This window comes from Miniopterus natalensis, chromosome 13 (genome assembly GCF_054644295.1).
Source record: "Miniopterus natalensis isolate mMinNat1 chromosome 13, mMinNat1.hap1, whole genome shotgun sequence".
In the NCBI taxonomy this organism is placed as follows: Eukaryota; Metazoa; Chordata; class Mammalia; order Chiroptera; family Miniopteridae; genus Miniopterus; species Miniopterus natalensis.
The window spans coordinates 32,271,324-32,284,201 of NC_142093.1; the positions used below are offsets into that span (position 1 = coordinate 32,271,324).

The following is a 12,878-nucleotide window of genomic DNA, read 5'->3' on the forward strand; positions in this document are numbered from 1 at the left end:
ATATGCTTTTACCTACATGATGAATTAAAAAAAGAGCATTTTCCCCTCATTTATGCTGTCTTCAACACTAACAGAGGGAGAGTTCTTCTAAACATGTTGCATCCGATGCCTTTAACAAGCAAGAATTTGTAAGTCCAAGAACTCAGCATATGTAGGCGATGTCCATACAGAGAAAACAGCTTTTGGGGGAGGAAAAAGGAAAATATCACTGAATTCAGTCAGTTAATTGAATTTAAAATACCTGGTTGTTTGAATTCAACTGATTTCTTTGTCAAACATATTTCTATTTTGACATAGCTAGAGTTGCCCATAAAAGCAAGCTTGGAGAAAATATACATTACACTCCTTAGAGTTTATTTTTAAAAAATTAAAAATTTTAAAATTTTAAAACCAGCTTGCAACAATTACAAGATGGAGATAATCCTATAAGGCTGGAAACTTCTGTGAATTGTTACCATTCCATGGTAGTGCTTCAATTTTCCTTCCAGCAATTTAAAAATTGCTCTTACACTTTCTGCTGAGGGATCATGAGCCCAAGCCTTAATATCCACCATAGCTTCCATCTTTGAGGAAAATCAATAAATATTCTGCTCTTTGCAGGTGAGCCCCATTCAGCAACTAGAGTCCAAAAAGAGCAGGGAATCTGCCTTCCTCTGTGTTCAGAGCATGCTAGAACATGACAGGAGCTTAGAGACCCACCCAATCCAAACTACCCATTTTACAGATGAAGAAACTAAAATGCCAAGAGGTGAAGGAAACCCAAGGTCTCACAGCTCAGGGTCAGAACCTGGTACCCAGACCAGTGTCTTTCCGTAATCATTAAAAGTCAAAGTCTGGTTCTAGAAAAATCCCAAAAGACTGCAATCCTTCCCCCAAAAACCAGTCTTGGTAATTTTCCACTGCCTTCATGGAAGAGTAAATGTCTAGTTATAAGGCCTTTACTAAATTTTTATTTGATTGCTCTTTTTATTTTTTATTTTATAGTTTGGTAACCAAAAATAGTTTATCATAATGGTCTCAATTAGACTGTCTTCCTATTACAGGCAGATACTGTTATTTCCTAGCAGAGAACGGTAGCAGGGCTGGAAATAAGGATGTCATTTTTATTAAACATTATAGTTTTTTTCTATAACAATGAACTTCACATTCTAGGTACAAAACAGGTATGGCTTCTCTCACCCTTAACTTCTACAAAATCTAGGCTGGATCAAATTCAGAATCTGGTGAAAATCCTACATTTTAAGACGATGTGTTCTAGCAGAAAGCTCTTGGTTGGCTATATTTTGCTTTTTCTCTCCAACAGACTTTTAAATAGTTTTCATTTTTAAAAGGATTTCAACTCGGATTGTGCTGATGCCAAAGTCTCTATGCATCTAATCAATCAATAAATAAGACAAACAAAGCAGCATATGTTTACCCTTTACCATTCGGGAAGTGTACATTAATTACCGCAGATTGTCCCCTACGCGTCTTCCCCCATCACAGACAGCAGTGCTCAAAAGGGTCCGCAAAATAAAAACGTATGGGGTAATTAAATGGATATTTATAATTAGAACTTAATAATTTGCATCAGGGACAAATGAGCTCTGATTTTAATCTGCAGCGCATTTAGATTAGCCCGAAGATAGCGTAATTTGATGGTTTATAGGCCTCCTCCCGGATTATGAAATAATACCAAGCCTTCCAAGACAGCGCGTCTGTGTCAGGAGTGTGTTCGAGAAGAAGATGCAATGAAAATGTTTGACAATGTGAAAGCAGCCATAAATTACATGACAACTGTGTAAAAGTCATGATGAAACAAATAAAGGGCTGACCTATAATGCGTCTGATTCATTGTGACACACACAACTCCCTGCACTAATCTCTGCCCGGCCAACGCGTTCTTAAGCGGGGAACTACTTAGCACCGGGAACGCTGTAAATTATCACTAGTCAACAGCATTGATTTTTAGTCGACATTTCAATCAGGTTGAAGTAGAAATACTACCTAGCTCATCCAACAGCCTCTTAACCAGTGCACTGCCCCTCTGCGGTCTCCTCAGTTATGGCTTTGTTAAATTTCCATTGCTCTCACCATTCAATATTTATTAGAGCGTTGCCACATCCAGGCACTTGGCCTGAAGGGTCACCGGCCTGCCTCTTGGGACATTAAATTCGTGCTTACCTTAACGAAGGCAGATCCAAAATAGAAAAAGAAACAAAAGGCCACCATCAGAGAGCTGGCCTGATTTTCAAGAGAATGGAGAGAAAACTGGGGTGGGGGTAGGGTGGCATAGGGGCTCTCAAGCAATAGTATGCCTTTAATCATTCCAGCTTTGCAGTCTAGGAATCCGAGCAAACAAAACTGAGAACTTCTCTTCTGGAGTGATCAGGGAATACCCCTGCATTCCTGCCCCAGGGCGTGGAGAGACAATGTGGAAAGCCAGCGTAAGAGGTGAGGGGCAAGGAAGCAAGGGTGCCGGTCCCAGGGCAGAGTAAGAACTGAAATGGAAGGTTTGGAGTTCTCTACCCACATGCATTCCTAGCAGCCACCTCCACCTCCACCCCCAACACAGAAGGCTGCCTGGGTCCATGCCAATGACAGCCTCTTGGTGGTGGTTCTGAACGACCTCCCCTGGTCCAAATGGAAGGGCTTACCACATGAGCAGAGCTCCCAGCTAAAGCTTGGCAGTGCTGAGGCCAACTCTTCGGCTCCCCGTGGGGCCTCCGCACACAGTAGGTGCCTCCTAACTACCAACTGGCTGAAATTATGTAAATGGAGGTCTATGGTGGCCCAGCCAACTCGAAAGAATGGGTAATAAAAGGAAAACACTGACATTTGGTTTTGGAATACATTACGTAATCCCTCTGCAACAAACCTCAGGTCTTGCTTCAGCAAATATTAATGGTGTCAGAGCAGCCTGCGGAGTGACTGGGGGAGGCCACCATGCAGTTGAAAACTTGCCTCGGGGAAAGCCACATGTGGATCATATGGAGTTGTTGACTGCAGTTTCCATTCAAATATTCCCTCAAGCCTCCTCGCATGCCTTCCGGACTCGCCTTACCACAGCACTGGTGCGGCCAGAAACGAAAACCTCCTTGAAGCAGATTATTACCCCCCAGCATCCATCGCCCCCCCAGCACCCTTACACACACACACACACACACACACACACACACACATACTCATATTATACTCACACACATACACACTCCCTCACAGTCTAATTCTGAGTCTCCCTTTAAAGGTGTGGTCAGTGAAGGGAATGCCAAAGAGACAACAGAACAGAACTGCTGAAAGCCAGCCTTCGCCAGCCCTGAAAAGTTCTAGCTTGCTTTCCTGGTCAGCCTCCTGCCGTCCCCTAACCAAGTTCCACACAAACAGTAAAACATCCTCCCTCTTCTTCACAGGACCCTGGCCCCATTTCTGGCTCACTCTGGACAGATGGAGAAGTGACTACTTGCAAAGCAGAATTCCTTACATTGCAACTCTTTCCAACAGCTCCAAGGCTCCTCCAATGTGCCCAGGACAGCCGCCCAGGGACTGGATGGGAACATTCCTCTCCTTCCCAGAAGGCTGAAAAACTTGACCACAGAACCCACAGGAGGGCCAACCGTCCAGCACCAGAGATTCCCACCCAACTGGTGCCCAGCCCCACTGCAGAAAGCTGCAAACCTTTCGAGGAGGTGGCAGAGGGTAATGACTAGAAGGCAAAGAATTGAATCCTTAATAACTGAACCCTCAGGAAAGTTATTTAACCCTTGGTGAGCCCCAATTTCCTCCTCTACCAAAAGGAGCTATTAGGACTTCCCTTCTGGGGTTGCTGTGGGATGAGGTAACAATAGGTCGGATACATAGTATGGCAATAAAAACTCTTGGAGTGCATCCTGTGTGGCAAGTAATTTATGTGCTTTCTCTCATTTACTCCTTGCATCCACCCTACAAGGGAGGTACTTTGGTTGTCTCCATTTCACAGAGGTTAAGTGGTTTGCCCAAAATCTCCTAACCAGTCAGTAGCGAAGTAGGAATCTGCACCCCAACTGACTAAGTCACACACCCAGGCACACTCTCCTGGTGAGGCAGCACATGTCTGTAGAGAGAGAGGCCCAGCATCGAGGGGGCTGCCAATGGAAAGAAGCCCCCAGTCCCCTCACCTCACCAGATCTGCAGTGGCTCCTGAACTGTCTCCACCCAAGGACCCCTCCCCACAGGTTCCCAAAGGAGCCCACCCAAGGCAGAAAGAGGCTGCTCTGCTCTCCTCTCATCCAGCCTGCTCACCCCCACACAGGGAGGAACTGTAGGGACCCGAGTTCTGACAGGAGAAAGAAGTTCCCAGCCGGGAGTCATAATCCTAGTAGTAACTAGCTTTTCTCTAGTGCTTACCACATGCCAGGCAAAGGTTCTCATATAATGCTCCCGACGTCCACAAGGTGGGTCCTGTGACTCCCCCCGCAATACAGATGAGGAAACCCAAGCTTAGAGATATGAAGAAATCTGCCTAAGCTCACACAACTAGAAATGGCACCACTTCTTCATCATTTTATTTCACGTGCTCACAGAGGCTGACAGAGACAAAAAAGGAGATAAGCATATTTTTAAGGGCCTATTTCCCCTCTTTTAACCCCTTTTCCTTCCGTTACCACGCAGGTTACAAAGACACCTCATTGGCAGAGAAGACCAAGGGCTTGGCTGAGTTTTCTGGGGTAATTTGTGGGATGAACCCACAGGCCTCCAAATTTTCCCAGTTTCCATTAGCTGTTAGATAAGGAGGGAGAAAAATTCACCTGCCTTGTGAGGCTTCAACCTGGGGAAGTAACCATGATTTTGTCATATTTTATTTGGATGGTCACATTGGTGCCTTTTCAAGTCTGTGGTGGGAAAAAGTAGATTTCATTGCGTGAACTGAACTTCAGACAGACCCCCAAACCACCTGGAAGCCCTGTGTCCCCCAGGTGGAACTCTATGAACCAGATTTAGCCCCAGCAGCCCCTCTGGTGGGAACCAGAACATGCCTCCTGCCAGTGAGTAGCAGGAAAATTCAATTATCTCGCCACTTGTGGCAGGAGGGCAAAGACTGCACATTAAAAGAGCTAAAAATGTCAGAAGTTCCTGGGCTGATGGCTCTTGCTTGCCAACCCTTATAAGTGAATGCATAATGTCACAATAAAGTAAAAAACACAAAAACAGACCAAAGAAGATATGATAATGAAGAACAAAACAAGCCTTGACACATGGGTTTGCCATCAGCTCTGCACAGGAAATGCTGTGCTTCCAACAAGAGCACTTTTCCCCCACTCCTGGACTGGCGTGGGCCTTGCTTCTGTACAGTCTTTCTCAGCCACCAACAGATTAGTTCACAGGTCCTTTCCAACAAGGAGTTTAACTTCAACCATAAAAATAAAAAATAAAATAGTTTCCACCGATTTCCTACATGCATGCGCAGGCCCATCCACCACGCCCCATCCCACCTTCACACACACATATTCCGGCAGCGCACGAGTGCACACACCAAACCCTTCCGATCCTGGGCCCTCAGGTTACTGGCGTTATCACAACTCTTTTTTTTCCCAATTGGCAAGCCAGGAAAGCTGATAGAACCTGTGTGTGTAGCCAAAAGACTGGCCTCAACTGGTTCGGGGGGGGGGGGGGGGGGGGGCCGAGCTGTGTGTCTTTTTTTTTTCTCTTGCCTTTAGCCAAAGACCTGGGAGCATTTGATGTGCAGTCAGCAGGTATTTAAAAAAAAAAAAAGAAAGAAAGAAAAAGAAAAAAGAGAAAAAAAAAACACTGAAAAGGCTTGGCTGCACTGGGGCCCTGACACGCTCTCATCTAAAGCTTGGCCATTGGCCAAGTTCATCTGTTAATGGACAGCCACAACCGAGGGCCTGCACCTCCCCCACCTCCCCGACTCTTCTCTGTTCTCCCACCTCTTTCTAGCTCCTAAACACTAGACATCGATTATGTCTGTGCTTTTCCCTTTCTATTCAAGATAAACAAAGTGCTTCAAGTTCAGGGCACACCCTGGGACCCTTGACAAAACAATCTATCATTCTGTCTGCTAAACCAGTCTGGCCACACCGCGGCCAGCAGAGCAACGCTCCCAAAGTACAATTTTCCCTTTGTGCTCCTTCCCTCTTGCCACTAACCTCTTTTCTTTACCACCTTCTCTGGAGCAGATGGACTTGACCACTTTGCTTACGCGCCCCCCTGCCCCCCACTTGCAACCTCAGAAATTAAAGAAAAGAACGGAGCTCCTGGCCGCCCCTCCTCCTGCCCAGGTTTTCCTCCTCCTGCTCTGGGCCCCCACATCCCTCGGACACATACACGAATCCCGCTAGACCCACACAGTCCTTTCAACCCTCACACCACGGACACTCACCCAGAAAATAAATTAAATGCAGGGACTGCCCCCTCTTTCGCTCCCTGCAAGAATGTTTTAAGCAAGTTTTGTTTTAAATCATATCCATTAATTTATCCTGACTAGCAATTAAATGCGAATACACTTTTTATAACCAGCAAGGAATGTATTAATTATTACTACAAATGGTCAAATGAGAGCACAGTCCCTCCTAAAAATATTAATAAAATACATAATAAATAATATTAACGAAACAAAAATAGATTCATAAGCCTTGGCCAGGGCTTTTATTATTTCACGCAAGGGGAAATCCAGCCAGTGAAACTTGCTATATACATACTTCGGCAGGACTCTGGCCAGCCACCACCACTGAACTCTAAAGAGCGTGTTTGTGGGGGTTCAGGGGCGGTGGTGCCCTGAGTGTTGGAGGCTCAGTGCAGACACCACCTCAGGAAGCTGACTGATGGCCACAGGGCACAGGCAGAGCCCACATGTCTCAGTTTTCCCATGGGGCAGGGAAAAGTTACCCACAGGCTGCTTCCCTTTCCTAAGGCAGCTCAGGCTGTCATTTCAGTGCTCACCCCTCCCCTGAAAGAACAAATGAAATCCCCTAGACCCAGAGGCAAGTGAGCCCAGACAAATTAAGGCTCGGGATTGAGGCCCATCAGCACCGCTTACTGTACCAGCACTGGAAGCCACCTTTCTGCCACACTGACAGGCCCCCACTAACCTGTCTCCACATCACACAGCCCCTCGAGTCACCCCCAGCACTCCCTGCCCCCTCCACTCCCCCCAAATCCAACACACCCACAGCACAATCGAATCTAATTAAGATCAGGAAGAAATTTGCATTTTCTTTTCACTGTACCCCCAGTAATCACAGAAGTTCTTCAAATTTTGAGAATTTTGTTCCTCTGCTAATTATTTCCCTCATTTTGCATTTCAAGGCACATAGACAGTCTATCTCACTGGTGGTCTATTAATAGTTTGAAGTTTTGAGCATCAGAGGTGGGGTGGTTGTTTTTCTGTTTTTTCCTGCTAAAACTATTCTGTCATTTCCAGTTTTGAAAAGGGGTTTTTTGTTGTTGTTGTTAGTGGTGGTGATGTTAATGTTTCTTCCAAAAGACAGCTTAGCTGTGCCATTCTGTGTAGTATGATTTGGCCTCCCCCTTACAATAGTTACTCTCTGCCTGGTTTACTGATTTACAGAACCTTGGTATGTGAATGGCAAGAGAAAAAAAAAGAAAGAAAGAAAGAAAATTCCTTGGCATAAGTATATGTTTGCTGATCAAATTTCAGATCATGTGTTGTTCATTATTATGACTTTACTTGAAAAACAGTTTGCCACAGTGAGATGGATTCACTTTATATGCTTTCTGCCCCTCCACTCCCTTTAAATACTTTGAAAAAACAGTACAATTTTTTTAAGGTACATATAAAGCATGAACTGGTTTGGATTAAAACAATGTTTCAACGTCCGTAAATTCCCTCGAAATACATTTTTAAAAGACTTATGCAAAGCCACACATGATTTTGAGGGAGCAAATGAGACTGTCCCACCAACAAAATTTAATGTTGATTTAAGAAATTCTAATATTTTTCATTTTCTTCCTGTAGAATTATTTGTGTACTTGACATTTATACAGTTTCTCCATTATATAACAATCTACTCTGGGTACACTAGATTATGCCAGTCTATTAGAATGAAATTTGTACTCCATATAAGCAGAAGTTTCCAGTCGGTTTTGACTTACCATTATGTTTCAATGTAAAGTGTTATTATATCTGAGTATAAAGCACAGCTACTCCCTGCTCACGGTTTTTAACTCTAATACTGTAATCTTTCTTGCTGCTTCTAGGGCTGTGTCAGTGTTTACATTCCTGGAAGTTAAATAAACCTACATGGCAAAACTCCTGGATAGACTGAATAATAAGGCTTGTGATGACTAAACTGTTTACTTTTTACCTTGTTAGGATCCCTTTCTTGTAAAGTTTGGGGGAGAGGCAGAGAGAGAAGGAATGAAGGGGGGGTTGTGATATGAGATAGAAAGAGAGAGATTTACACACTGGCTTCCATATGTCACAAAGACCTTCCTACCCACAACCAACGCGACTGAAGCAGAGTGCAGAAGTTAGTTTCGCCTTTTTCGTTTTGTTTTGTTTTCTTACATACCAGGTCATCTGAATACCCCCCTTCTCTACTACCCTCCCACCAATAAAAAGTATGAACCTTTTTTTTGCCCATTTTCAAATAGCAAATTATCCATTAGATTTCATCATATCTTAGTAAAGCAATTACATCAAGAAAATGATAGTGCGTGTGGAATCAATTATGCATGCAGTTGGCCGGAGACCAAAGGCTGTGAAGTCGGAGAGGGCAGAATCGCTCGACACACACAAATAAAAAGCCCCTGGATCTCACAGATGGACCCCATCAGTTCATCTTACTGCCTAAAAAGTTCATGCACTTAATAATTTATTTGTGTTCTGGATACTGTTTCCCAGCTGAATATTAACAACTTTGAACTGAAGCATGCTTTTAGCATGGTATGGATGGAAGTCACGGTAGGGCAGGGCTTAGGGTTCCTCAGAGGTTAAAATTGTAGTTATGTTTCTTACACACTGTTCGTTTTCCATCACAATTTATTTTCTTTCATTACACATTCCTTTTAATCAGAATATCAGTTTCAGTGTTCTGATTCTGCTTGTTAACCAGTGATAAACTCACACACCAACGATGAACATCAATAAGGCAGCACGGGAGATTCAAGAGCAAAGGCAAACACCAAAATCACAGGCTCTCAAAAATCGGAAACCGTTAGTTAGCACCTTGTTTTCACAACCAGGGCACTTGTGTACCTTGAGGGAGGCACCCGGGAGCCCAGAGACCACGATTTACTTTAGTGACTGGGGAAGGACACAGAGAGAGCACCTCAAAAACAGCAGCCAAACAAGGCCACAGGAAAAACTTACTGGAGCTAACAGATAAAGAAGTCAGCCAAGCCCGGGCCCAAGACGTGTAGGTGCCAGCCGCACATTTAAAGAAGAAATCCAAAGCATTGTTAGAAAGGTCTATAGTTTGTAGCCGTCTCTCTTCCAAAGGAGGAGCCTGATGTCTTAATTCACTGGAATATTCGAGTCTCCCTGCCATCAGACTGCTAACAATAAAACTGCCCGACAACTTTCGTGGGGGAACAGGGACAGGCAATACATATTTCTGTACGTATCTGGATGTGCCTCAATCACACACTTAAATTTTACAGTCTTCTCCCCAAATGAGAAGGATTTCCAGCCAACACTTCCACAAACTGTACTTAACGTTAAAAGAAAACGGATAAAACATATGTAATTACTCAAGGTTAGACTTCTAATTCCTCAATTCACTAAAGGAAACTTGGCAAGAAGATGCATCATTTTGCTCCTTTCTACTGGGGCATCAGAGGAGGAGAGCCACTGAGGCAGCTAATACACAAAACATGATCAAAAGTGATTAACAACAGCTTCATATGCAAATTGCATTAATGAAGGAGTGCAAAGTCATCATGTAAATTAAATATGTCAAATCTCTTGGTGAACTTTCAATCTTGAGAAGAAAAAACACTGCTTTAATTTTTTTACATCATCAATTTTGCAAGATTGAAAATCTAAGAATCTTGGTGCTATAAACAATTTTCACCTTTTTTTTCTCCTTCAGCAGGCTGACAGGCCAGCCTGATGTGCACCGAATGTACATGTTAATAGGCCAATCAAAAATGCAAAACAATTCGCAATTACTGGAAGGACCTAATGGTCATTAGAATTTACAACTAGGTAATGAACTGAAGTCTGCCCACACCATGCATATTCATAAAGCAATTTAGCCTTTGAAGATTAAAGAAGTGCTTAAAATTCAAATGAGCTTTAGCAAATTATCAGTAAGATTCATCCAAAAAGCAAAGGGTTTTTCTTCCTATGATTTCCTCATTTTTTTAATGCAAAATTGTTATATCTTCCAGACTGAGCTTAAACTAAACATTGAGCTTCCAGTGAAGCCGAAGGGGCTGAGAGACAAACAGAGGCAGCAAACATCGTTACGGACTTTGTTCATAAAACTAAGCCCTTAAGAGCCAAACCTATATCTAAACATGGTAATTTATCAAAAACAGCCCAGAGTTGCTCATAGGCAATACTGCACAGTCCTCCAACAAAACAGATTAACACCAGTCCCACCACCCTCCCCAAAAGCCTGCTTCCCCCTCAAGTTGAGTCTCCTGTGTAAACATCCACTATGGTATAAAAACAGCTTTTTCATCGTCTTAGAGTGGCATTCATTTTAAAAGTTTCTGCCTCCAAAGGGGAAAGAGCAAGAAAGGAGAGCATACGAGGCAGAGGAGTGAGATCTGGTTTACTTCTGAAGAGTGAAAATCCTGTCGTGGGATATTTATCTTCCTGGGGGGTTCCCCCGCGTCCTGCCCTGGCAGCTTTTAATCCAAGAGGAACGGGTCATGCAGACGTCAGCTGACATTCAGAAAGTTGTGGTGTCCACCCACCCCAGTTATTAGAGTGTCGTGGGAATTTGAATTTTCATGCTTCCCAATTACCGGTCTGGAGAAGAATCTAACTCACCCCTTGAATGCTAACTCACACCTTACTACCCTCATGACATTTCAGAAATTCTAGTGCTAGAATTCCCAGTGAAGGTCCCCTCTTCCCCACCCCAAGCACCCAATGCAGGTGAGAGCACCAGAGCACATGCAAATCCTATCTCTGTGAGTGTACAAGTCACACTGGGAATAACAGCTTCGAAAGAACCACGTGGCCGTGCTTACTGCTCCGCTGCCCGGCCCAAAGGGCTCTCTGCTTTGGTGACTGTGTGTGAGCCCCTGTTGAAAAAATCCCAGTAACTTCTCTCTGCCACCCTCTCCCCCCCACTCCCCTGCCCCTGGCCTCAGATGTTTTCCTAGAGTTGATCTTACCTGAAATGCAGGTCTATGGAGGAAGGGGGAAAGAAGAGGAGGGAAAAGGGAGAAAAACCTCAGGTACTATCCCTGATTCCTTGACTCTTTTAGCCATGGGCCCTGCTCAGAAACGTGCCACATTTTAACGTTTATTAGAAAGAATAGGGTGCAGAGCTGCCTGTAACCCGCATCCAGCACCATCTGTATGAGCCACAGGTCCTCGGTCCTGACCAATTCCGTTTGACACTAATGTTACTCTACATGAGTAGAGTTCAATGAGGGTTGATATGGGATGTGACAGAGTAAATCAGAATTAGATTAAAAACAAAAGTTTAGAAACCGATGCTACACTGCAGAGCAAATAGGACTTGAAGGCCAAATTTCCCCTAACTGCCTTCAAGTCATTTTCCCTATTAGAGCATTTGCCTGCCACCTCCTTGCTGGCAACGCTGCAGTCACATCAGAGTAGAGTGTGATGCATATAGAAAGCCTTGAGATAGTCCTCTTTAGATACAATACCTATATATTTAATATATAGCAATTAACTTCTGGTCAGGAGTCTGCAGGCAGCAAGCTGCCCCAAGCAGATAGGGGGGGAGGGGGCCCAGAGCTGGGACAAGCACAAAAGACAGGTCCAACAACAATGCCTGCTGTCAGCAGCTGAATTATTTTTATACAGGAATTTTTATCTCTATTGTACAAACAAGTACGTGTCTGTGCAGACTTGTTAAGCAATCCACTTGTATGTAGAATAAGATTTTTTTTTCTTCCTTGCTACCAGTCACACAGCTCCAAGATCAGAAGAAATACATAGTCTTTGAAGCTGCTCAAATGTTTTAGTTAAAAGGACAGCAGTTGTTTTCAAAGATCCAAGAGTATCTTTATCAGAATTAAATTTTTCCTTATTGATTTTTCCCCTTAACATAACAAAAACATAACATGAGAAGGTTACGATTTATTATTAAAATTTTTTCTCAGCCTTTAAATCATTCTTCAGTAGCCAATGTTCACTTTTAAATGTAAAAGAATAATTTTTTTTAATCTTAGGCCGAGATGGAGTAGGAGAGAGAAAATCACGAGATTTAAATTTAACATTGGTTAATGTATTGTTTTAACTGTGAACTAAAATACTTGGGGTGGGGGTGCCAAAATGAGCAGTAAATGCCTCACTGTGAGCTGCCCCTTAAACGTAAATAAATCATGAAATCATGGTATTCCCTGAGTGGGTGAAGGGAAATGCTTTGGATTTTTTTTTTTTTTTTTTTTTTTGGCCCAAAGAGAAACTCCATATTTAAAATGTAAGAGATCAGACGTGACATGTAGTGCCTTGTGCTCCGGCTAAGGAATCCAAGCTACACCTTATTTCCCTAAAAATTAACAGATGTGATTTTTTTGCAGCTTTTTTAATGCATCATTACATATCAAGAAAATGAACAACTGATGAATATAAATTTAAATGCCCTGATGCTTTAGCAGAAGGCTTCCTTGTGTTTTTTAGAAAGTTCAAACAGAAAATAGAAAGGGGGGTGCACAACAGCACCTGTGTTCTTTTCAAAAGCACCTTTGCAGGTTTCACAATAATTCCATTCTTCATTTTAATGGGAGTT

The 12,878-nt window shown here is 43.3% G+C and overlaps 1 protein-coding gene across 5 annotated transcripts in view; it reads right to left on the reverse strand.

Annotated features, from left to right (window-relative positions):
• BCL11A (BCL11 transcription factor A) overlaps positions 1-12,878 on the reverse strand; it is a 98,091-nt gene that overhangs the window by 69,861 nt on the left and 15,352 nt on the right. The window lies entirely within an intron of this gene.